Source organism: Parambassis ranga, unplaced genomic scaffold, assembly GCF_900634625.1.
Source record: "Parambassis ranga unplaced genomic scaffold, fParRan2.1 scaffold_31_arrow_ctg1, whole genome shotgun sequence".
NCBI classification, from domain to species: Eukaryota; Metazoa; Chordata; class Actinopteri; family Ambassidae; genus Parambassis; species Parambassis ranga.
This window is the reverse complement of record NW_021144801.1, coordinates 22501-44871: the sequence shown is the minus strand read 5'-3', so window position 1 is coordinate 44871 and position 22371 is coordinate 22501. Positions and strand designations below refer to the sequence as shown.

General features: G+C 44.4%; 6 non-coding genes across 6 annotated transcripts; 4 read left to right on the top strand and 2 right to left on the bottom strand.

The window, feature by feature from the left end:
* The first annotated feature begins 1312 nt into the window (after positions 1-1312).
* trnas-gcu (transfer RNA serine (anticodon GCU)) lies at positions 1313-1394 on the top strand. Its single transcript has one exon. It is a non-coding gene; the product is annotated as a tRNA-Ser (tRNA).
* Positions 1395-4502: 3108 nt separating this feature from the next.
* Positions 4503-4575, top strand: trnaa-agc (transfer RNA alanine (anticodon AGC)). Its single transcript has one exon. It is a non-coding gene; the product is annotated as a tRNA-Ala (tRNA).
* A 2149-nt stretch (positions 4576-6724) lies between these two features.
* On the bottom strand, positions 6725-6796 carry trnap-agg (transfer RNA proline (anticodon AGG)). Its single transcript has one exon. It is a non-coding gene; the product is annotated as a tRNA-Pro (tRNA).
* A 1374-nt stretch (positions 6797-8170) lies between these two features.
* On the bottom strand, positions 8171-8242 carry trnat-cgu (transfer RNA threonine (anticodon CGU)). Its single transcript has one exon. It is a non-coding gene; the product is annotated as a tRNA-Thr (tRNA).
* A 3358-nt stretch (positions 8243-11600) lies between these two features.
* On the top strand, positions 11601-11672 carry trnaq-uug (transfer RNA glutamine (anticodon UUG)). Its single transcript has one exon. It is a non-coding gene; the product is annotated as a tRNA-Gln (tRNA).
* A 9243-nt stretch (positions 11673-20915) lies between these two features.
* Positions 20916-20987, top strand: trnad-guc (transfer RNA aspartic acid (anticodon GUC)). Its single transcript has one exon. It is a non-coding gene; the product is annotated as a tRNA-Asp (tRNA).
* Positions 20988-22371: the final 1384 nt, after the last annotated feature.

Sequence of the window (22371 nt, the reverse complement as noted above, 5' to 3'; positions counted from 1 at the left end):
CAAAGCAGCACATTAATATGAAACCATACATGATTAGGACTCACTGACCCTGTTAGCCTTTCACATGCAGCAAAATACACTAATTAATTTAAATCATTAATTATTGAAGTAGTTAAGTTTAATTAATTTAATTTAATATTAGCAATATGCAGAGAGAAGACAGCATGAAACTGCCACATCATTACAGAGCTTCAGCAATATTAAGCAATGCTTATATTCTCAGTTCACTGTTAAAATGAATGAGCCCTGCTCCATTTAGCACCTGATTAACATAAGCCACAGTACTAGCAGCCGCAGGCTAACAGCCTCAAGCTAGCAGCCACGCCTGTCTGTACCAAACCAGCACGGCACAGACCGTTTGTAAAACACACCATAACCTCCAAAAAGCAGCCAGCACCATGAGAAGAGCTTTAAGAGACATTTCTTCCAGAACATTCCATCAACAGAGCTCGGCACATTTGAAACAGCAGCACATGTTAAACAGGCCAACCATTACACTCACAGCAGAGCAGGTTATTGGACAAATACACACAGCACATCCACATTATCTCCACACTGCACAATAACACCAATGTATGACACGTTTTTAAACATGTAGCAACATTATCAGCATGAACATGTTAAGCTAGGAAGCTAACAACGAGCAGGAGGAGCAAACCGCGTCTTACCTCTCATAAGCTGATGAAGGAGGGTCTGACCGTCGTTCGCGCCACACGGTTTTTATATCAGGTCCAAGGGTCCAATCAGATGTCCCCTTCAGTGACTGTGCACCTGGCTGTCATAGGACGGACTGTCTGTCAGTCAGTCAAATGTCGGCCATGTTGGTCAGTTTGTAACTGGTATCTTTATTGGTTAAGAAAAGGCCGGTCATTATTCAAAATAATAAGTGTACTCAGTAACAAATTGTGATGTTAAAAATAGCGAAGTACATTATTTTGTTACATTTGTGCTTAAGTACAAGTAAAAGTACTGGCTTAAAAATAAAGTACAAGTACCCAGAAAAACTACTTAATTACAGTAACTTGAGTATTTGTAATCAGTTACTGCCACCCTTGGATATATGCAGTGCTTCCCCGGGATATTTGCAGTCCACCCCTGGACACATGCAGTCCACCCCTGGATATATGCAGTCCAGTGCAGTGAGGCATGCTCTGATCTGTACAATGGAGAAACCAAACAACTACTCCAAAAACTGGCCTTCAATGTTTGTCAAAGTTTGTCAAGATGCTTATGTTTAAGGCAAAAGCTGTGACCTTGTTCAAGTTTTGCAGCGTATTTTCGCTCGAAGCCGTGAACACGTGTTAATCAGACAGACGAGGTGGCCGAGTGGTTAAGGCGATGGACTGCTAATCCATTGTGCTCTGCACGCGTGGGTTCGAATCCCATCCTCGTCGTTTCAGTTTTTAAGGTCAACGTCCTGACACAGCATCATCAGTTGATGGTGTCATAAACATTCCAACTTAAGACAGTTTGGACAGTAAAGCTGGATCCATACTCCGCGAGACAAAGGGCGGAGAGCGCACTCCACGGGTGGTAAGAGACACAAAAAAAAAAGTCTTTTCCGCACTGAGGTACCATACTCCGCGAGACGTGTGTCTGCAGAACTCCTCATACGGCCCGCCCACTGCAGCGCACGTCACCAGACACCAAACAGGAACAACATCACACACAGCCCACCTCCAGTGTTTGCGAACAGAGGAACAGAGGAAGGTACAGCAGTTGACATTATGGATTTTGCAGCTTTGTTAATGCAGATGGACGAGGAGACGAACATGCATAAAGAGGATGAAGAAGAAGAGGAGTTGTTGCTGCTATGCACGGAGTTTGCGAGAAAAAGGCAACGTAGGTGGCACGTCCGGCCACTCAATGCAACAAGAGTCGAGCAGGGAGAGTACAGAGTCCTGGTGCAACAGATGCGGCAGATGGATGACAAGAGGCACTTTAGCTATTTCAGGATGTCGGCCGGACGTTTTGACGACCTTGTCCGTCGGATCACGCCGTTCATCCAGCATGCACCCACACACAGCATTCCCATCTCTATCCAGGAGAGATTGGCAGTCACACTGCGCATATTAGCTTCTGGGAGCTCACAGGCCAGTGTCGCCAGCTACAAATTGGGACTGACAACAGTTTGTAATATTGTTTCCGAAGTGTCCAAGGCCATCTGGCTTGCCCTGCACAACGAGTTTGTGGCCTTTCCATCACCGACACAGATGGCCGACATAGCTGTGGACTTTTGGAGGCTGTGGAATTTTCCAAATTGTGTTGGGGCTATAGATGGAAAACATGTGAAAATCAAAGCACCTCCAAGAGCAGGAAGTGACTACTTTAATTACAAAGGTCAGCACTCCATTGTTTTGTTGGCTGTGTGTGACGCGCGACATAGATTTACCATGGTCGACGTGGGTGCCTATGGCAAAGAGAGCGATGGAGGAGTTTTTGATAAGAGCAACTTTGGGTCCGCTCTCAAGAATGGCCAGCTTCCTTTACCACCACCTGCTTGTCTTCCCGGCACGACCATCAAGACTCCACATGTGTTTGTGGGAGATGCTGCATTCCCCCTGCTTGTGAACCTCTCGCGTCCATTTCCAGGTAAGTGTCTCTGTATGCAGTAAATGAAACTTGATAGTGACGGTAAACAATAATAATAGTAATAATTTTTGTGTATCTGCTTAGATCGCAACCTCACGATGAAGGAGCGGATCTACAATTACCGCCACTGCCGTGCCCGGCGAGTTATTGAAAACGCATTTGGCATCCTTACAGCAAGATGGCGAATTCTTGGTCGGCCGATGGAATGCAGGCCTGATAAGGCCGTGGATATTGTCAAGGCCAGTATTGCCCTCCACAACTACCTTTCCTGCACAGACGCAGCAAATGATCCAGCAGTGAGATACCTCCCGGAAAACTTTGCCGACTCGACTTCTGCTAATGGGGGGATGCTGCGGGGAGAGTGGAGGAGACAGGTGGAAGCAGACTGCAATCTCCAGGACACAGGGAGACTGTCAGGAGCCAGAGCATCCCGGGCTGCCCAAACTATAAGGAAAGACTTTACTGAGTTTTTTAACACCCCACAAGGACTTGTGCCGTGGCAAGAGGGCATTATACAGAGAGGGTGCCTGCAACAGCATGAGATGCGCGATTAAAAGTAACAATAGCAAAGATTCAGTGTTTGTGCTTGCCTTTATGACCGCATTTGCACATCTACTGCGTTCCAATGTGCCTGCAATATTTCAAACTGTCCGGTGATGAGCTGTGAAGATGCGACATTAAAAGTAACAATAGCAAAGATTCAGTGTTTGTGCTTGCCTTTATGACCGCATTTGCACATCTACTGCGTTCCAATGTGCCTGCAATATTTCAAACTGTCCGGTGATGAGCTGTGAAGATGCGACATTAAAAGTAACAATAGCAAAGATTCAGTGCTTGTGCCCGGGTATGTAGGAGTATATAGAATGGTAATAACAGTCACCATCTGATATGTGTGAATGGCTGTCTGGAGTTATTGGTGACAAATCACCCTTTACTTGCCTTTCTTTTGTATTGCTCATCATGCGAAACCAGTATGGTCTTATAAAATGCAAAGATGCACTTTGGTACTGAAAACACACGCTTTATTGATTAAAAAAAAGGGGGGGGGGTATACAGGGACACATTCAAGATAACCTTGAATAACCTTCAAGATTGCCTTGTTCGACCTCATGCTCAGTCTTGTGCATGAGGTTCTGCAACTGCCACTTGAAGTTTCTGAGCGCCTGTGGTGGTAGTGCCCTCATGAAATCGGTAACATGAAGCATATATCTTGCACAGGGGTCCATCAGCTGCTGTACGGCGTCCCTCCGTCCTGCCTGCATCAATTCTTCCCGTTCTGCCCTTCGTTTGTCAAGGATTGCAAGAGCACCTTCGAAATCCAGACATGTCTGATTGCCTCGCATTCGCTACCTCCCTGTTCGCCGTGGAGATGGTGGAGTTGCGGGCAGAGGAACTGTGCGCCCATGCAGCGGAGTGGATGCCACAGGCGGCGCAGCATCCAGTACTGTGTACTCCAGCTCTGCTATGCTGCATACATCTGTGGTGCATGATCCCCCCTCTTCCGGGTCCGCTACAGATTGCTGAGAAGCAAATTAATAACACCGGTGTTACAACCCAAGACACACAACTGATATTAATTTTACATCACACACATGTTTAAGAGTAACGCTTACCTCGTCTAGTGTATCCAGGTCCAAGTTGGTTGATGTTTCCCGGTGTTTCACGTGAGGTTCGAGCCACTGTAGCGCCGTGTATACTACAGGGAATTTCTGCCCACCGGGATCACCACTTTTGCACATTAACAGAGAGGGAAGGGGAGTACAAGCAAGAGGGAGTACAAAGTGTTCCGCCCAAACAGGGACTTGAACCCTGGACCCTCAGATCAAAAGTCTGATGCTTCCAATACTTCACTAGTACACTTCATGTAGTGCAGTGAGTCCTGATTGACTTGCAATTGACCCTTTATACAAGGGGGATTAGCTCAAATGGTAGAGCGCTCGCTTAGCATGCGAGAGGTAGCGGGATCGATGCCCGCATCCTCCAGCCTGCGTTTTATGAGGGAGGGTGTAGCTGGATGGATGAGGATGGATGGATGATGTAGTGCAGCGGTCCCCAACCTTTTTTGCACCACGGACCGGTATCATGTAAAACAATACTTTCACGGACCGGCACAGAAAAAAAAGTGCATAAAGAGACAACTTACTCTTATGCTTAATTAGTGGGAGCCTTTGAGCTTTCTCAGCAATGAGGCGGTCCCATCTAGGGATAATGGGAGACATGACACCCGTGTGTTTCTTATGTCCAGTCCACTCCGTAATTTAGTTTTGGCCGTCATTAATTGCTTCAGTCGTTCTTGTTCATGTTTTCTTCCATGGCTTGTCTTTTAATGCAGGGTGCTCGGTCTCGCAGTTTTGAAGGCTTCGTTGCCTCATTTGCGAGTCTGTCGCCACATCACTCAGAGCGGACTTGGTGTGTGAGAATCACCTGTTGCAATAAATCCGTATTTTAAATAGGACTCCTGATATAGTCTTTTAAATGCGGGTTTCTTTTTCTTTGAAGGGGTAGGCTCCTCTTCTCCTGTCTCCTCGTTAGGCCTTTTCCCCTTTCCGAAGAAGCTCTCCAAAGACGTTTGTTTTTTATTCATTTGTGCTAGCTTGTGGGCTTAATTTTGGGGTGCCGTATCCCGTGACCGAGACAAGCGTCTGGACAGGTGCTTAAAGGCACAGGCGGATGAATCTGATCGATTTATAAATGAAACAGCTTTCAGACTCAGATAATGAATAATATATGTTTTGCTCAGTCTTTCTGTGCGGCCTGGTTCCAAATGAGCCGCGGACCGGTACCGGTCCCCGGCCCGGTGGTTGGGGACCACTGATGTAGTGGACTCCCACCCAGCAGATCAGGTCCCAGAGGTTACAGCATCATTTATTAGCTGAGTTTCCCCTCAGGGAAGCTGCTGTTTACAAGCTGTTTACAGAAAGAAGCAAGAAAACAACAGTCAGCATCATCGTCCAAAAAAACACATGACAATAACATGTGAGACAGAGAGTTTATGATCAGTGCTCTCCCTGCTGGTTTGGACATATGATGACATTTTAAATGTACCAGTCAAAAGTCACTCAGTGGTTTGTCTTTGTTTTTATGACTTTCTACATTGTAGATTCATCCGGAAGACATCAGAGCAATGAAGGAACACATGTGGAATGACGCAGTGAACAAACAGTGTTAAACCAAGCAGAATATGTTTGATGTTTGACATTCTTCCAAGCAGCCAGCTTTTGCTTTGATGACAGCTTTGCACACTCTTTGCATTCTCTCAATCTGAACTGAACCACCAATGCTGTGCAATGCTTACATCTAGTGGTGGAATCGCAGGCTGCAGCCTCCTCATTCCAAAATCAATCCCTCCTCCACATAAAGTCAGAAGTTCTAAATGTGAGTCATTAAATGAGAGGTTCCAGCAGAAACGTCCAAACATCTGAAGAGAAGCTGAGAAGCCTGAGATACAGGGGCTGCAAGCTGTGCTTCAACTGTTCCTGTTTAGACAATAAGAACAGATCATCACTGTCTTTTAAAATGTTCTGATCAAATCACATTAGTTTGTATATTTATATTACACACAGAGCTGTTGTTTCAGTCACATTCATTTGTTATGTGTACAGTGGGTGCAGGAAGTATTCAGACCCCCTTAAATGTTTCACTTTGTTATATTGCAGCCATTTGCTAAAATCATTGAAGTTCATTTTTCCTCATTAATGTCCACACAGCTCCCCATACTGACAGAAACACACAGAGTTGTTGACATGTTTGCAGATGTATTAAAAAGCCAAAGTGAAATATGACATGGTCCTAAGTATCAGAGCCTTTGCTGTGACTCTCATATATTGAACTCAGGTGCGTCCATTTCTTCTGATCGTCCTTCAGATGGTTCTACACCTTCATCTGAGTCCAGCTGTCTTTGATGATACTGATTGGACTTGATGAGGACAGACACACACCTGTCTGTATAAGACCTTACAGCTCACAGTGCAGGTCACATACTGGGTGATGACGTCCTCCTGCAGGTGTTACTGTGGAACAACTGCTCTGGATTGGGATGAGTCTGAATAGAACTTTGTTAGCTTTGTAAAGCTGTGTGGTAGTTAGAGAGGAACTGAAAAGAGTCAACTACAAGGAATACAGTTAAACATCAGGGCTCGTCCGGGATTTGAACCCGGGACCTCTCGCACCCTAAGCGAGAATCATACCCCTAGACCAACGAGCCATGTGTGCCCTCTGATCTTCATGTGTCAGCAGCTGAAACTGAAATGTAAATGAATAAAAGACTACTGTGCGCTATAGCTGTCTGGAATTAGCGACCTATCTACCACGCGTGTCACATGTGCTCGGAAAGCTCGGAAAGTGTGGACAAGCTGGAGGTGGAAGAGAACCGTCAGGAGAGGGATGAACAGCTGCCATGATATTTGTAATGGGACGTCAGGACTTTGTTTTGGTTTTCTTTCCAGAACAATAAAGGATCTGAAATGAAATGTGTGAAATGTTTGTTCCACCATTTTGAAGACTTGGATTAAATTACGCATTCTGGGAAATTTTTTTACATTTTTTTTTTATTTTAGGTACTTTAGTAATCCCAGAGGGAAATTGTTTAAGGCCCCTAAACAAAAGACAGGTCCTCTGGCCAGTAGGTGGCGCAGTGTCTGTAGCATTTCAGCATATCAGCTGTGCAGAGTCAAATGTTCAGCATGACTGTAAGGTTTCATCCACATAGGATGAAGAATGAGGGAGATACAGCCACAGAAACCCTGTGGGGGTCTCAGCAGGGGTTAATTGTCTAGTTGTTGAATCTAGAATCTAGAATCTTCTAATACGTCAGACAAAAAGACATTTCCTGGGACACATCAGCTGAGTGTGTGTTTGTGCAGTGAAATACACTTGTTGTGAGGACTTGCATCAGTTTACTCCTCAAACATACTCCTGAAACTTCTCTAAGCTTAATGAACAGTAAACACAGGTTCATGAAGCAGTGCTTCCAGCCAACGATCACACAGTTTAACACATCTTTGTTTTGTGTGGTGTTGTCAGACGGCAACCTTCGGGGTTCAAACTTGAAGCCCATGCGGAAGTGTCAAAACTTGTAATTCATGCCGCAACCACTGGGGGCTGGCTCCAAAAGCGAGTCATTTCCCATAGACTCCCATGTTAAAATGTCCGACTTCACAGCAGGAATGAACATGTTTACAGCCTGGTACAAAAAAATTCTGGTCTCAGATGATAGGTTCTCTTCTAGTGTCAATTGTATGGGGGTGATTTTTTTTTATATAACTTACTCGTTTTAATTATATTCGGACTTAAAATTCTGCATAATTATAGGAGTTGCCACTTGAGCAGCAGAAGGTTGACGTATAACAGCGCGAGTTTCCTGCTTTCACGATGGCCCGCCCCCAAACTCCACTCGTGCTCCCCCTCTTTGTACGTATTTGGAGTTTTGGCGGACGTGATGCTTCCAACATGGCGGCTCCCACGAGCCTCAGAACGGCTCTTCAGAAACAAATGGGTGACATCACGGAAGCTCTGTCTATAGTTTTTACTCTCAATGGGTTTTGTCTTTCTTTAAAAGGAACCTCCTACAGATCTTTGAAGGCATGAATGGGAATTGAACCCATGATCTTTGGTTTACGAGACCAACGCCTTACCACTTGGCCACCACGCCTTTTTCTTTTAACTTCTGAATTGATCACTGATCGTGATCAACACACACAACATAAAACAGCAGAAGTCTTGTGATCCTACACTCAGAGAAACCACAACAGCATGCAGCTTTACCTTCAGGTCTAACAGCTGGGAGCTTTTTCCAGCATTATTCTGTCTCAGCATGATCATGGCTGACAGGACACACACATTTACATCAACACACACAGGCGGCCGCGTATGGATGAACACACACTGACCCCTAAAACCAGATAAACACACACATCAAATCACATCAAACACACACACATCATTCTAGAACTGATATGTTATTAGTCAATAAAAACCCACAGCCACCCCACAGGTAAAGAGCACAGGACAGAAGAGACACATCCACAGGACAACACTCAGCAATCCATCTTCACCTCAAAGAGAAAGGACAGTCAGTCTTTTGAGGACAATAATGTCCACATTTTAAACAGAGGACAGGTGGTTTGTAAGGATGGAAGTTAGGATGCTACAGTACATAACAGAAGCTCACAGGCAGACACGTTTTTTCCAGCATAGTAACGCCGTGTTACGTGGTCTGCGGTCTCTGCTTTGCTCATTGTGGAGTCACATGTGCTGTATTGTACTGTTTGTGAAAAAAGAAGGATAGTGTTTTATTACAAACACCACTGAAGCCTCCATGAGGTTGTTCTTGTATAGTTCCTGTGATGTTTAGGTTACCATTGTAAGATCCAAACCAGGTGTGCAGTGTAAAAACAATACACTTCAGAGCTTCAGGGCATTTATTGTTCATTAAAAATATCTAAAGTTGGTTATCCATCAACAACAATGGAGAAATGACAGTGATGAATCAGCCTACAACTGAATTTACAGTAAGTTTGAATATTTGTAGGGGCATCGATCTTCAGTAATAACTGCTAATAATAATTATACAGAAGAAATGGTGCACTGGAGGAACAATACTACTTGATAAATACTGTACAGTGTGTGATGCACACTCTACTTTTAGGAACATCTAAAGTGTGAAGAAATAGGAGCTGTCATCACAATAAAGACGGACACAGTGCAACAGTCTGTTGCTAAAATGCTTCATCAAAAAGCATCGGAGCTCAGCGACAAAAGTTCAAGTAATAAAGCAACAAAAGCATTAAAGGATGGTCATCGTGTCTGTTATATCAAATATAGACATGAACGGTATTAAACTGGCTGCTGAAACTACAGCTATGAAGCTATAGCTATGAAGTTCAGCTCGTATTAAGGAAGCTGTGATTAAGATTTTATTTTACTTTATTAGGGCCCGAGCACGAAACGTGCGAGAGCCTGGATTTAAACTGAATGTTTATTAATGTTTAGAATTTATTAGGTTTTATTTTTAGTTTACGCTTACTACTTTACCTTTTTTTATATTTCTAACCTGTTTTTTGAGTATACATGGAGCACCTGGAATAAAAGCAATTTCCCCCTGGGATCAATAAAGTATTTCTGATTCTGATTCTGAAATGCAAGCATAAATGCATGTTACACCGTGTGGGCGGGGCAACGTCATGAAGTTGACCCTTCGCCACCATAGGGAAAGCTGCTGTGTTTCTTGATTTGTTCATCCTACCTGCCTCTTACTCTATCATGACATCAGCCCCTGTGCACCTTTTAAAACCCCCAAATCGTCATATGTGGGCGTGGCCACATGGCTCAGCAGCGCCCCCTGGAATGAGATCTGAGCCCCCGTTTGACCTACAGACATGAAAATTGGTACACATACGTATCACCTCTAGACGAGAAAAAAAGTCTCTTGGAGGTATCCTCTAAAACGCACAGGAAGTCCTGCATTGATCAGGAGGTGGTTTCGCTGATACCAGTCCACAGAGTTCTGCATCAGTCCTCTGTACTCTACGTCGACGTTGTCAGTGATGAAACCAACAATTGCAGTGTTGTTAGAGAACTTCTGCAGCACACAGCCGTCAGTGTTGTTTCTGAAGACCCACAGTTCTGGGCTCTCACATATTGTTCAGATTCAGATTCAGAAAATTTTATTTGTCTCTAAGTGAGCAGCTTGAAATATAAGACACAGTAAAATAGAATAGAGAATAGATACAAATAAAATATAAAATATTAAGTATGTACAGGTTATCAAGTCATAAATGTTATAACTATCCAAATGTCCATGAACAATGTAAACAGACTGTAAAGTGGCTGAAGTTCAAAAGTAAGCAGTAAACGGTAGTATTTGTATGTGCAAATTAAAACTATTGTGGTGTCTAGTGCAAGAGTGCACTAAAAGCACCAGGGCGACCGTTCAAGGCGCCCTTTTGGCTCTCAAAAATACATTTGCAGATTGCGGTACATATAAACAATATAATCACATAATGACATTGACCCTTGATTACAGTACACGTGGTAACGTGATGGAATTTTTTCATGGACACAGAGGATGGGGGGAGAAAACAACAGATACGGAGGCAGACGAGAAGGAAGGGAGGGGTAGGGAGGGGAATGTATGTGCGTCAGTTCCATGAGAAGTGTGTGAGATAGTATGACTGAGACTGCCAAGATGTTTACAGGCAGTTCACCAGTTGTCCTTGACGGGAGATAGGAGTTGCACAGGAGTCAGATAGGAGCACAGCTGCTGGGCTATTCTTCAGGGCCTCAGGAGGGGGGGGGGAGGGGCAGACAGAAAATCAACCAAAATCATAACAACAATTTTCGATCTGTAATTAATTTGCCCAGATCAGTGATCGATAGGTCAGTCCGGCCTCAGTGCGCATTCGTCCCTTGCAGGTGCATGGAGAACCTTCGACATCTCTTCCAGCTTGACAGATATTCCTTCCATTGAGATCCTCAAATGGTCGGACTGTCTTCCGATGTTATCCACCCGCTTCCAGCCCTCTCCGGAGCGGGCTGAAATGTTGCAGATCAGCTCTTCCATCCGGTCCATCTTCTGATGTAATTCTGAGATCCGAGGTCCCATGAGCCCAGGGTCTTGTTTTGTGTCCACGCTTAGTGGTAGTGCCAATTTGCCAGCAGCGGCTTTTCCAACTTTTCGGTACAGCAGGACCACGCAATTCAGAAGTATGCCTACTACCAATGTCCAATAGATGAATAGATCCTCCACATCTTCTAGGGTCCCTTCAGGGCAGAGGGGTTCTCCCGGTGATGTCTTTCTTTGTGAGAAAATGTTGTCCAATGCACTGAGCGACCAATTTATTTGCTCCATGTCATAAAATTATCCCAAGGATAGCAAAGCTGGGTGTTCAGGGAATAAAAAGTCACAAAAATCACAGGACAGGACAAGCCTTATCTAGACATGGAGGACAGTCTCCTCATGGAGGACAGTCTCGCCGGATAGAGGAGGAGAAGAAGATCCATGTGAAGCAGGGTCCATGGTGTAATGGTTAGCACTCTGGACTTTGACTCCAGCGATCTGAGTTCAAATCTCAGTGGAACCTTTTGTTTGGATGGTAATACTGGTGTCCTAATCTAACAGTAGTCATAGTAGTCAACAGTCAGTAGTTGGTGTAAAATAATTGGATTAGAGATTAGATTAGAATATGCATTGACTAGATTTATTTTGTAACTGTATCCCAAGCCTCCATAGATGATGAGAAATGCTGTCTTTCCACCCAGATGACTATAGCAGACTGTCAACACACACACACTAACTAGCACATTAATGCTAACATCAGTGGATAGCTGCTGCAATGTACGGTAAGTGTGTTATAGCTGTATAACACACTGTATAGAGTGTAACATGTATAGCCAGAAACTATGCCAGGGACTTGTGCAGGACTAGTTGATAGCCCATAATTAGAGTTTAAATGGGGGTGAAACCTGCTAGGAAGGGATGAAAGGACAGAGTTGTAAACAGGTGAGAGCTGATGGTTTTTTCACATAGATGACTCTTTCCGCCATCTATGTGAAATTGAAAAAAACTCTTCATTTCAGTTGAGATGATGAAGCCCAGTGCTTGGATGCTGTCCATTGAAGGAGAGGTGGTGGTGGGACCACACAACAGTTTCAGAGGACAGGAGGGGTTCATATATCAGTGAGTTACAGAAGAATCAGAAGGAAAGGAAACAGTGATGACTGCAGGTTTGGAGCAAACAATCAGTCCTGGAGTTTGAGCTGCTCTGATCGTGGTTACTCTGTCTGGCACAATAACAGAAAAAACACTCATCTCCTCCTCCTCTGGCTCTGACAGAGCAGCAGTGTATGTGGACTGTCCTGCTGGCACTCTGTCCTTCTACAGAGTCTCCTCTGACACACTGATCCACCTCCACACCTTCAGCACCACATTCACTCAGCCTCTACATGCTGGGTTCTGGTTGTATCCTGGTTCCTCAGTGAGTCTGTGCTGTGTGTAGAAGCAGAGTGTGTGGAAGTGACAGCAGCTTCAACTTTGTGCTTTAAATGTTGATGATGTTTCACTTTCATTTGAATCACTGACTGTGATTTCAGGTCAGAACATGTTTTTGTCTTAGAAGCAGTGAAATGAAGAATGTGAAGCTGAATTTATGATCATGAACTTTGACATGTCCTCACAAATGAAACCCTTACATTAAGAAATGCATGATTCCATGTTGTTATGGCTCTGATATTAAAATGTAGTATTATAATAGGAGTTAATGGACCTAAGTGGAAAACACCATTTAAAACTGCTGCAATACAAACACTAATAACTCCAACTCAATATTTTGGATAAACTTTGACATGACAGATATAAAATAATGCCTGAGCCTCCCAACTTGTAAAATAACTTGTTTTGTGCATTTTTACATGAAATATTTGCATCATGCAAGCTACCTGGCATTTAAAGCGTTAAACTCCTCCAATGATTTCATGTTTGGTAGTTCTGAGCAGTCCTGAAGTTGTTCCACATATTTATGCAGAAAAATATGAATCTGTTCAGTTTTTAGAGCAGTTTTTAGAAGCGGACATTTTTGTCCCTGATGACACAAAGGGTAGTAAATGTGTTTCCCAGTGTTCTGGTGATGGATCAGAAACATTTACATTTGAATTCTAAAATTTGTGTTGAACTGCCCGATTGCCCTTTTTTCCCTCAACCTGTGACGTCGGCGGAACTGCGATCACTCACCTGCTCCTGCCCGGGACGTTAAAAAGAAGCAAAGACACGAAGAAAGACTCAGAGAGACACTGCAGCGCTACCACGCAGCTGTGGACCTTTCAAAAGTAAAAGCATTGAAGGCATTCAGTGCCACAATGGAGAGATGTGGATCTTGAGGAGCTGCGTGAATTCCTGGGGCTGCTGATCCTGGGCGGCATGTACCGGTCCAGACACGAGTCCATGAAGAGCCTCTGGGATGAAACAACAGGGAGGGTCATTTTTGCAGCCAAGATGTCCCAAAAAAGGTTTTCCTCCATCAACCTCGCTATGTGATTTGATGATCGACTGTCCTGGCCAGAGCGCCACAGGAGAGACAAGCTGGCTCCTGTGCGAGATCTGTGGACCCAATGGACCACCTGCATCCCAAAAATGTATAACCCAGCGAGGGATGTATGTGTTAATGAACAGCTGGTCCCTTTCAGGGGCCGCTGTTCGTTCAAACAATACATTCCCTCCAAACCCGCCAAGTACGGGTTAAAAATCTGGGTGCTGAGTGATGTGCAGACCTCCTATGCATGGAGATTGGAGTTGTACACAGAGGTCTGCCGCATCAGCACCCAGAGAACGGAACCAGGGGAAGCGGGTGGTCCTTCAGCTAAGAATTTCCTTCGGGATTAATAAAGTTTTATCTTATCTTATCTTATCTTAACTGAAAAGGGCTACACAGTGACTGCGGGCAATTTTTTACATCTTTCCCCCTGGCTGCAGAGCTCCAAAAGGGCAAGATGGCTCTGGTCAGGACAGTGCGAAAAAATAAGCCAGAGCTCCCCCAGCAGCTGCTCACCGTGAAGCAGAGACAGGTGCTGTCCTCTTGCTTTGCATTCACCCAGGACTGGACAGCAGTGTCGTATGTACGAAGAATGTGGTCCTCCGCAGTACAAAAAACGGGGAGCCAGTATTCCAGGAGTCTGGTAAGTTAAAGCCCCAGATCATCCTGGACTACAGCAAAGCCAAAGGAGCTGTGGACCACCTGGACCAGGTAAGCAACATATCAATTATTACCCAAGTTATTTACTTATGTACATGTTAAGTAAATACATTTGTATGTAGTATTATTATGTATTATTGTGATTGTCTGATATAGCCATACTATTTATTCAATTGTATTCCATATTTTACATATTATTGGAAGATTTCAGACTCTTTTTCATAATAAGAAGGTTGTGTGTAAATGTATTCAAACCATCTGAGCATTTCTTTTTCAGATGTGTGGTACATACTCGTGCCGGCGCAAGACACCGAGAGGGCCAACGTGCATTTTATATCACATGCTGGACATGTCTTGCTTCAATGCTTTTGTACTCTTTGTGGCTGTCGATCCTGCATGGAACAGCCAGAAAACCTGGTCCTTCAGGAAGAAGGAAGAAGGAAAAGAAGAAGAAGAAGAGGAAGAAAAAGAAGGGCCAGGGCCATCTAAAAGCCGCAAGCAGTGCACTTTGTGCTTCCAGCGCAGACGTGTGTGGAGCCACTGTGCCAAATGTGGGGCCCATGTCTGCAAAATGCGTCGTGATGTCATCTGCAGTGATTGCCTTAAAATGTTAAAAAATATTTCAAAAGAAGAAAAAAAAAATGTTCAATGTCTAATTACGTCTGAAGTTATTTAAAAAACAATTTGATGCAGTGAAATTAAAAAATATTTATATAAAAGTATTTATATATGACTTTTTTTTTAAGTTTATGGGAGGACAAGGTTCCCATTGATGATCTGATAGTGAGAGAACTTGATGCTCTCCTTCATATCTGCATCCTTGACTCTTGGCAATGGCAGGTATATGGTTTCACACAAAATATGTGATACAAATTAGAGTCATTTTTAAATGTGTTTTGGTTCGGGGCGTGTGTTTTGTTCGGTTCTGTACATGCGCAGCAAGTAATGTCTGTTTACAGAGAGAAGCAAGAAAACAACAGTCAGCATCATCTTCCATAAAAACACATGACAAACATGTGAGACAGAGAGTTTATGATCAGTGCTCCCCCTGCTGGTTAGGACATATGATTAGGACATTAGGACATTAGGACATTTTAAATGTACCAGTCAAAAGTCACTCAGTGGTTTGTCTTTGTTTTTATTTTTTTTTCAGAGGGAAATACGACACTGTATGACACTGCTGCACAAGCAGTGTCATACAATGACTAGCAAGGTGCGCCACAGGCTAGGGTGAAGTGTCTTGCCCAAGAACAACAGTGACTAGGGAGGAGTTGGGATCGAACCACCAACCTTCCGCTTTTGCTTTGATGACAGCTTTGCACACTCTTTGCATTCTCTCAATCTGAACTGAACCACCAATGCTGTGCAATGCTGACATCTAGTGGTGAAATCGCAGGTTACAGAATCAGATCAGAAATTACTTTTTTTATCCCCGAGGGGAAATTCTTGTTTGTTACAGACAAATAGAAGAAAAGATAATTGAAATATGAAATAGAAATATATAATAAATATTGAAATACCTAGACATCATTTAAATCCCTGAGTTGTATCTAAAGAACATATTTACTATTGTATAAAAACCTTTACACAGTAAAGAGCATGACATGAATGTATCAGTATGAATGTACAGTGTCTGAGTGACTGTTACAGTTCAGAGTTCAGTAGTTTGACTGAGACAGGCAGGAATGACTTCCTGTGTCTCTCAGTGGTGCATCGTGGGAGTCAGAGTCTGTTGCTGAACAAGCTCCTGTAGCTGGTCAGCACAGTGTGGAGCGGGTGGGAGGGACAGTCCAGTATGGTCTTTATTTTGGACAACATCCTCCTCTGACACCTTTGTCAGAGAGTCCTCTCCCACAACATGGCCGGCCTTCCTGATGATTCTGTTTATGTCCCTCACCCCCAGACTGCTGCCCCAGCAGACAACAGCATACATGATGGCACTGGCCACCACAGACTCATAAAACATCCTCAGCATCGTCCTGCAGATGTTAAAGGACCTCAGCTGCCTCAGAAAGTAGAGGCGACTCTGGCCCTTCCTGTAAACAATGTCCACGTTCTTACTCCATTCCAGTTTGTGGTCCAAGTACATTCCCAGGTATTTGTACTCCTCCACCACCTCCACACTGACCCCTTTGATGCTGGTAGGGGTCACTGGAGCCTTTGTCCTCCTCAGATCCACCACTAGTTCCTTTGTCTTTGTCACATTGAGCAGTATGTGGTTGCTCTCGCTCCAGGTGACAAAGTTATCCACATACATCCAACCACTGCAGAGTCATCAGAGAATTTCTGGAGGTGGCAGGTCCCTGTGGAGCCCTGGTGTGGCTGATCAGTCTGTCAGACATACAGCTCTGTAGGCGTACACACTGTGGTCTGCCAGTCAGATAGTCCACCATCCAGGACACCAGTGGGGCATCCACCTGCATCGCTGTCAGCTTCTCAGCCAGCGGGGCCAGCAGTCGTTAGCAGGGTGAACCGGGGTCACCTTTAAAACTGATACAGCTCATTGGCCCTTTGCACACTGCCATTAACTCCACCCCTGCTGCTCCACCTGTAACCAGTGATGGTCCTCATGCCACTCCACACCTCTCTTGTGTTGTTTTGCTGAAGTTTCCACTCCAGCTTCCTCCTGTACTTCTCCTTGGCCTCCCTGATTTTTATTCTCAGGTCCTTCTGTGTAGCTCTCACCTCCTCCCTGTCGCCCGCTTTGAATGCCTTCTTTTTTCTGTTTAAAATGGCTTTAATGTCCTTAGTCACCCATGGCTTGTTGTTGGGGTAACAATTCACTGTCCTAACTGGAACAACACTGTCCACACACAAGTTTATGTATCCAGTCATGCACTCTGTGATCTCATCAATGTCCTGCCAGTCAGTCACTTAAAAGCATTCCTGAAGTGTTGCAGCCTCCTCATTCCAAAATCAATCCCTCCTCCACATAAAGTCAAAAGTTCAAAAGTTCTATGTGAGTCATTAAATGAGAGGTTCCAGCAGATTCCAAGCGGTTCCAAACATCTGAAGAGAAGCTGAGAAGCCTGAGATACAGGGGCTGCAAGCTGTGCTTCAACTGTTCCTGTTTAGACAATAAGAACAGATCATCACTGTCTTTTAAAATGTTCTGATCAAATCACATTAGTTTGTATATTTATATTACACACAGAGCTGTTGTTTCAGTCACATCCATCTGTTATGTGTACAGTGGGTGCAGGAAGTATTCAGACCCCCTTAAATGTTTCACTTTGTTATATTGCAGCCATTTGCTAAAATCATTGAAGTTCATTTTTCCTCATTAATGTCCACACAGCTCCCCATACTGACAGAAACACACAGAGTTGTTGACATGTTTGCAGATGTATTAAAAAGACAAAGTGAAATATGACATGGTCCTAAGTATCAGAGCCTTTGCTGTGACTCTCATATATTGAACTCAGGTGCGTCCATTTCTTCTGATCGTCCTTCAGATGGTTCTACACCTTCATCTGAGTCGAGCTGTCTTTGATGATACTGATTGGACTTGATGAGGACAGACACACACCTGTCTGTGGCTGTGTCCCAATTCAGGGTCTGCATCCTTCGGAGTGCGCATTTTAAGGCCGCTTACGTCACAAAGCTGCGCGAAGGCTGTCCCAATTCGCCAAAAGTCGAAGGGTCCTTCAAATGCGTCCTCCAAATGCGTCCTCCTTTTGCCTGAATTTGGAGGACGCATCGCTACCATCCTTCGTGGCCTTAAATATCCCACAATGCTTTGCGGGCCTACTTTTTGTCCAATAGTACAACGACGGACCAAGCGAGCGGCAGCGGCACCGGCAGGAGTGCCGAATTCACATTTAAATGTAAGTAAAGAGCAGTAGTTCGAGAGTTTTAAAATGCTAGTAGTGACAGCGGCATTAAAAAAATGAGTTTTATATTTACAAACATGACGTCCTGTTGATACGAGGCGCTGTAAACTAAACGCTTTGATTGAATGTTGTTTCTGGACTGTGTACTGTAGTATAGTATAAAGTATAGTTCACGTGAGGAGCAATATTATCGTTATTATATCAAACGGTCATTCTGCCTGTTGGCATTTTGTTGAAGGAGGAGCAGAGAGAAACAGAAGAAACCTGACAATTGATAACGGAGGAGATGAGGCTGGAGAGAGAGAGAGAGAGGGAGAGAGAGAGGGAGGGAGAGAGAGAGAGAGAGGGGAGGGAGAGAGAGAGAGGGAGGGAGGGAGAGACAGGAGAGAGAGAGAGGGAGGGAGGGAGAGGGAGAGAGAGAGAGAGGGAGGGAGAGAGAGAGAGAGAGAGAGAGAGAGAGGGAGAGAGAGAGAGGGGGGGAGAGCAGAGAAAGAACGGACAGACCTCAGCTCATTGAGAGGATGGTGGACAGCAGTGATTTTATGTTCTGTTATTTAAATGTTACTTATTAAATTGTATATTAAATCGTTCTTGTCTCTGTGTTCTTAAACTCTTCTCACCTTGTTACATCATGTGTTTCATCACCTATTTATAATTTAAGTAAACTTTTGAACAACTTCTCAGTGACAACAGTAAATCATTTATTGTGTGTGTGTTGTGTTATGTACAATATTTACAAAGACACAGAACATTTCTAACTATTTACCAGTGGGCATTATGAAAATGTACAGTTTATTATTTATAAAGATCAGCAGAAAATACTATTCACAAAGAACATATATATAAATGTTTGGCTGAGCAGGAGTCCTTGGTGCTGCTGGACTGGATGATGCCACGGTGAAGACCTTGGAGTCCTCTGGCTGTGAGTGGGACATCATCTGGGGGAGGGGGGTGTCTGTCTCCTCTGTCCACCACATCGTCCATCAGGGTTTGCAGAGCTGACGATCGGCGGCTGCCATGTTACTAAAGATGTTTTTAAAAAGGCAAAAATAAAAATAATAACTTCAACAGAGCGGCTTCCAAAGCAGCTTAAAATATGAAAAGCTATAAAATATGTATCCTCACCCTCCAGAGGTGATGATGGTCAGTACACCTCCTCCAGGACAGACAGCTGGTCCTGCAGGGAGCCCCACTCTCCTCCACCCAGCAGTAATTCTCTGGTGCAGTGACAGACCTGATGCTTAATGACACATTAAAGCAGTGCTTTCAGGGTTATTTGCAGGGTTCTTACACATTTAGCTATTTAATTTAAAGTATTAAAATTACAAACAGACCCTGTATCAAGTCTTACAATTGAATCAAATATAAATTACATTTAATCATATTTGTCTATCTACTGGTTATATATCTAGCGTTTGCTCAGTAACTGGTATATTAATTATGATCAATTATATGGTTAAACAGCAGCTTACCGTCACCTCCCCACTGCGCTCTCCCAGCCTGAAGAAAATGAGCCGTCACCGGTTTTGCTGCCGCTGGAGCCGCCTCTCCTCTTCCTCCAACAACAAATAAATATATTAAAATATTCCAAATGTCTAAATCCACACTGTTGTCCCGTTTGTTGTCTAGTCCATGTTGTGTCGCTGTCGCTGCTTTTGTTTTTCCCGGGGCAAAATTTATGACGTCGCGCCACAATCAGGAAGTGATTTGAAGGCCAGACCGTCCCATTTACCAACGGTGGAGGATCCTCCGGAGGATCCTCAGGAGGACGCGGCCTCCTGAGACCGTGGAGGCTGCGTCCTCCGAAGGATGCAGACCCTGAAGTGGGACACAGCCGCAATAAGACCTTACAGCTCACAGTGCAGGTCACATACTGGGTGATGACGTCCTCCTGCAGGTGTTACTGTGGAACAACTGCTCTGGATTGGGATGAGTCTGAATAGACTTGTAGCTTTGTAAAGCTGTGTGGTAGTTAGAGAGGAACTGAAAAGAGTCAACAACAAGGAATACAGTTAAACATCAGGGCTCGTCCGGGACTTGAACCCGGGACCTCTCGCACCCTAAGCGAGAATCACACCCCTAGACCAACGAGCCATGTGTGACCTCTTATTTTTCATGTGTCAGTCGGTGGAAGAACAACACAAAGCACATGTTCTTCTTAGTTTGACATTGGTAAAGATATGAACAAAGATTTCTTCTAATTGTGTCAACAAAGATTGAACACTTTGCATATCACTGTCCTCCATGAGGAGACGACTGTCCTCCATGAGGAGACGACTGTCCTCCATGAGGAGACGACTGTCCTCCATGTCTATTTTTTTTTTTTTTATTTTAGATAAAAAATTAATCCCAGAGGGAAATTCTTTACAGCTGCTGCCAAGCAGTGTCATACAATGACTAGCAAGGCATGCCACAGGCTAGGCTGTGGCATTAGCTCAACATTGAATCATAAAGTCTATTTGTTGCATAACAGGAAGTGGTCTTGTATTAGGGTGTGACCCTCCTGAGAAGCAGAACCTCTCCTTTATAGGGGCTGTCTTGATAACACCTGAATGCTGCAGAGCATCTTCTTCTTTCCTGCTAAATAAATAATGGCCCTGTGGTCTGGTGGTGTCGGTTCACCTTGGACAGCGATGGACAGGAGGACAGGAAGGTCCGGCTGCTCTCAGCTGGGACCTGTGTGTGTCTGGGTGCACACACACCTGCAGTCTGCCCACAGTTACTGACGTAGCCACTCCGTCACACCCCAGCTGACACATGACCGCACCAGGTGGCTGCTGCTATGACAGATGGTGGTCGTCAGCATTCCTCGTTAGTATAGTGGATAGTATCTCCGCCTGTCACGCGGAAGACCGGGGTTCGATTCCCCGACGGGGAGAAAGACTTTTACCAGCAGATAGGATGATACTGACCCTGTACATTGCTGCTGCAATAGAAAACATTTCCCAGTTTGGGATAAATAAAGTATTTGTTCTGTTCTGTTCTGTTCGTCTTGTGTCTTGTGAGCTTTAGATTATATTATTTCTTGGGCTCTATGCTCTAAGTGTCTTAAAAATATGTGGTTTCCTTTATTTACAGTGGTGCATGTCATGTGACTTTACTTATGCAACATGTATGATAATGTTCTGTCTCCTCTCATTTCCAGACTGTCTGGAGGACACACAGAGTGGACATGGGTCACAGAGTGCTGCTGCTGTTTGTGTCTCTGCAGCATGGGCAGCTGCTCCTGCTCCACTCGTCACCGGCTGATTGTTCACACCTGTGATTAGTCATCAGCCAATCCTGCTGCAGCTTCCATCTAGTATATGTGTCCAATGGAAGCCGAGCAACATGTCAGCTACACACATAGAAACACTACACATAGTTTGTCATATAAATAACATGGATTGAATCATGTTGTACAGTCAATGGAAACAAAAAGCACTGAGAGTGGTGCTGGTAGTGCAGCAGTGGCTGGAGGCTGAAGTGCTGCCACCTAGTGTCAATATTTGGTATTACTCTGACTACATATTCCACCTTTAACTCTCTGCCATATATACTGTGCCATGTGTGAAGTGATAATAAAATGTGAATGTGAATTTATTGTAAAGAACTTTACTTATTATCCCTGTTATAAGTGAGCAGTGTGTGTGTGTGTTTGATGGAGTGTGTAATGTCTGCTCAGTGTTACTGATGCTGCTGTGTGTGATCTGAAAACTGATCAAACTGTGATGTGTCTGATGCTGACAGAAGAATCAGAGGTCAGACAGTCGGATCCTCCTCTGTGACACCTTTAACATCATATCAGAAATCTCTGTCTGCTTCTGGTACATGCAGCTGATCACCAGCAGGGGGCTCACTGCTTTGCTGTCACTCAGTGTAACAATGGAACTGTTAGAATGATGGTGCGGCTCACACACGTGTGTGTGGTTGAGGTTAATCAGTGCAACAATGTCAGCTTCTCTCTACAGACTGTGAGAGAAACAGTCTGACTGAAGACAGGAGGAGGCAGAAATGTCACTGTGTGGATGTCAGCTGCCAGAAAACACCACAGAAGAAGAAGAAGAGGCAGAGGAAGAAGAAGAACAGAGAGGGGAAAGTGTTTGTGGTGACAGTGGATTGGAGTAAAGCTCAGCTGCTACAACAGAACAGTTTCTGAACACATGTGTAGCCACCAAAACTACACCTGGTACAACAAAGGATCACAGTGAGTGGAGGACCAAGGCTGGAACCAGAGGACCAGAGCTGAGCTCTGGAGGCCAGAGAAGTCCTCCTGCAGCCTC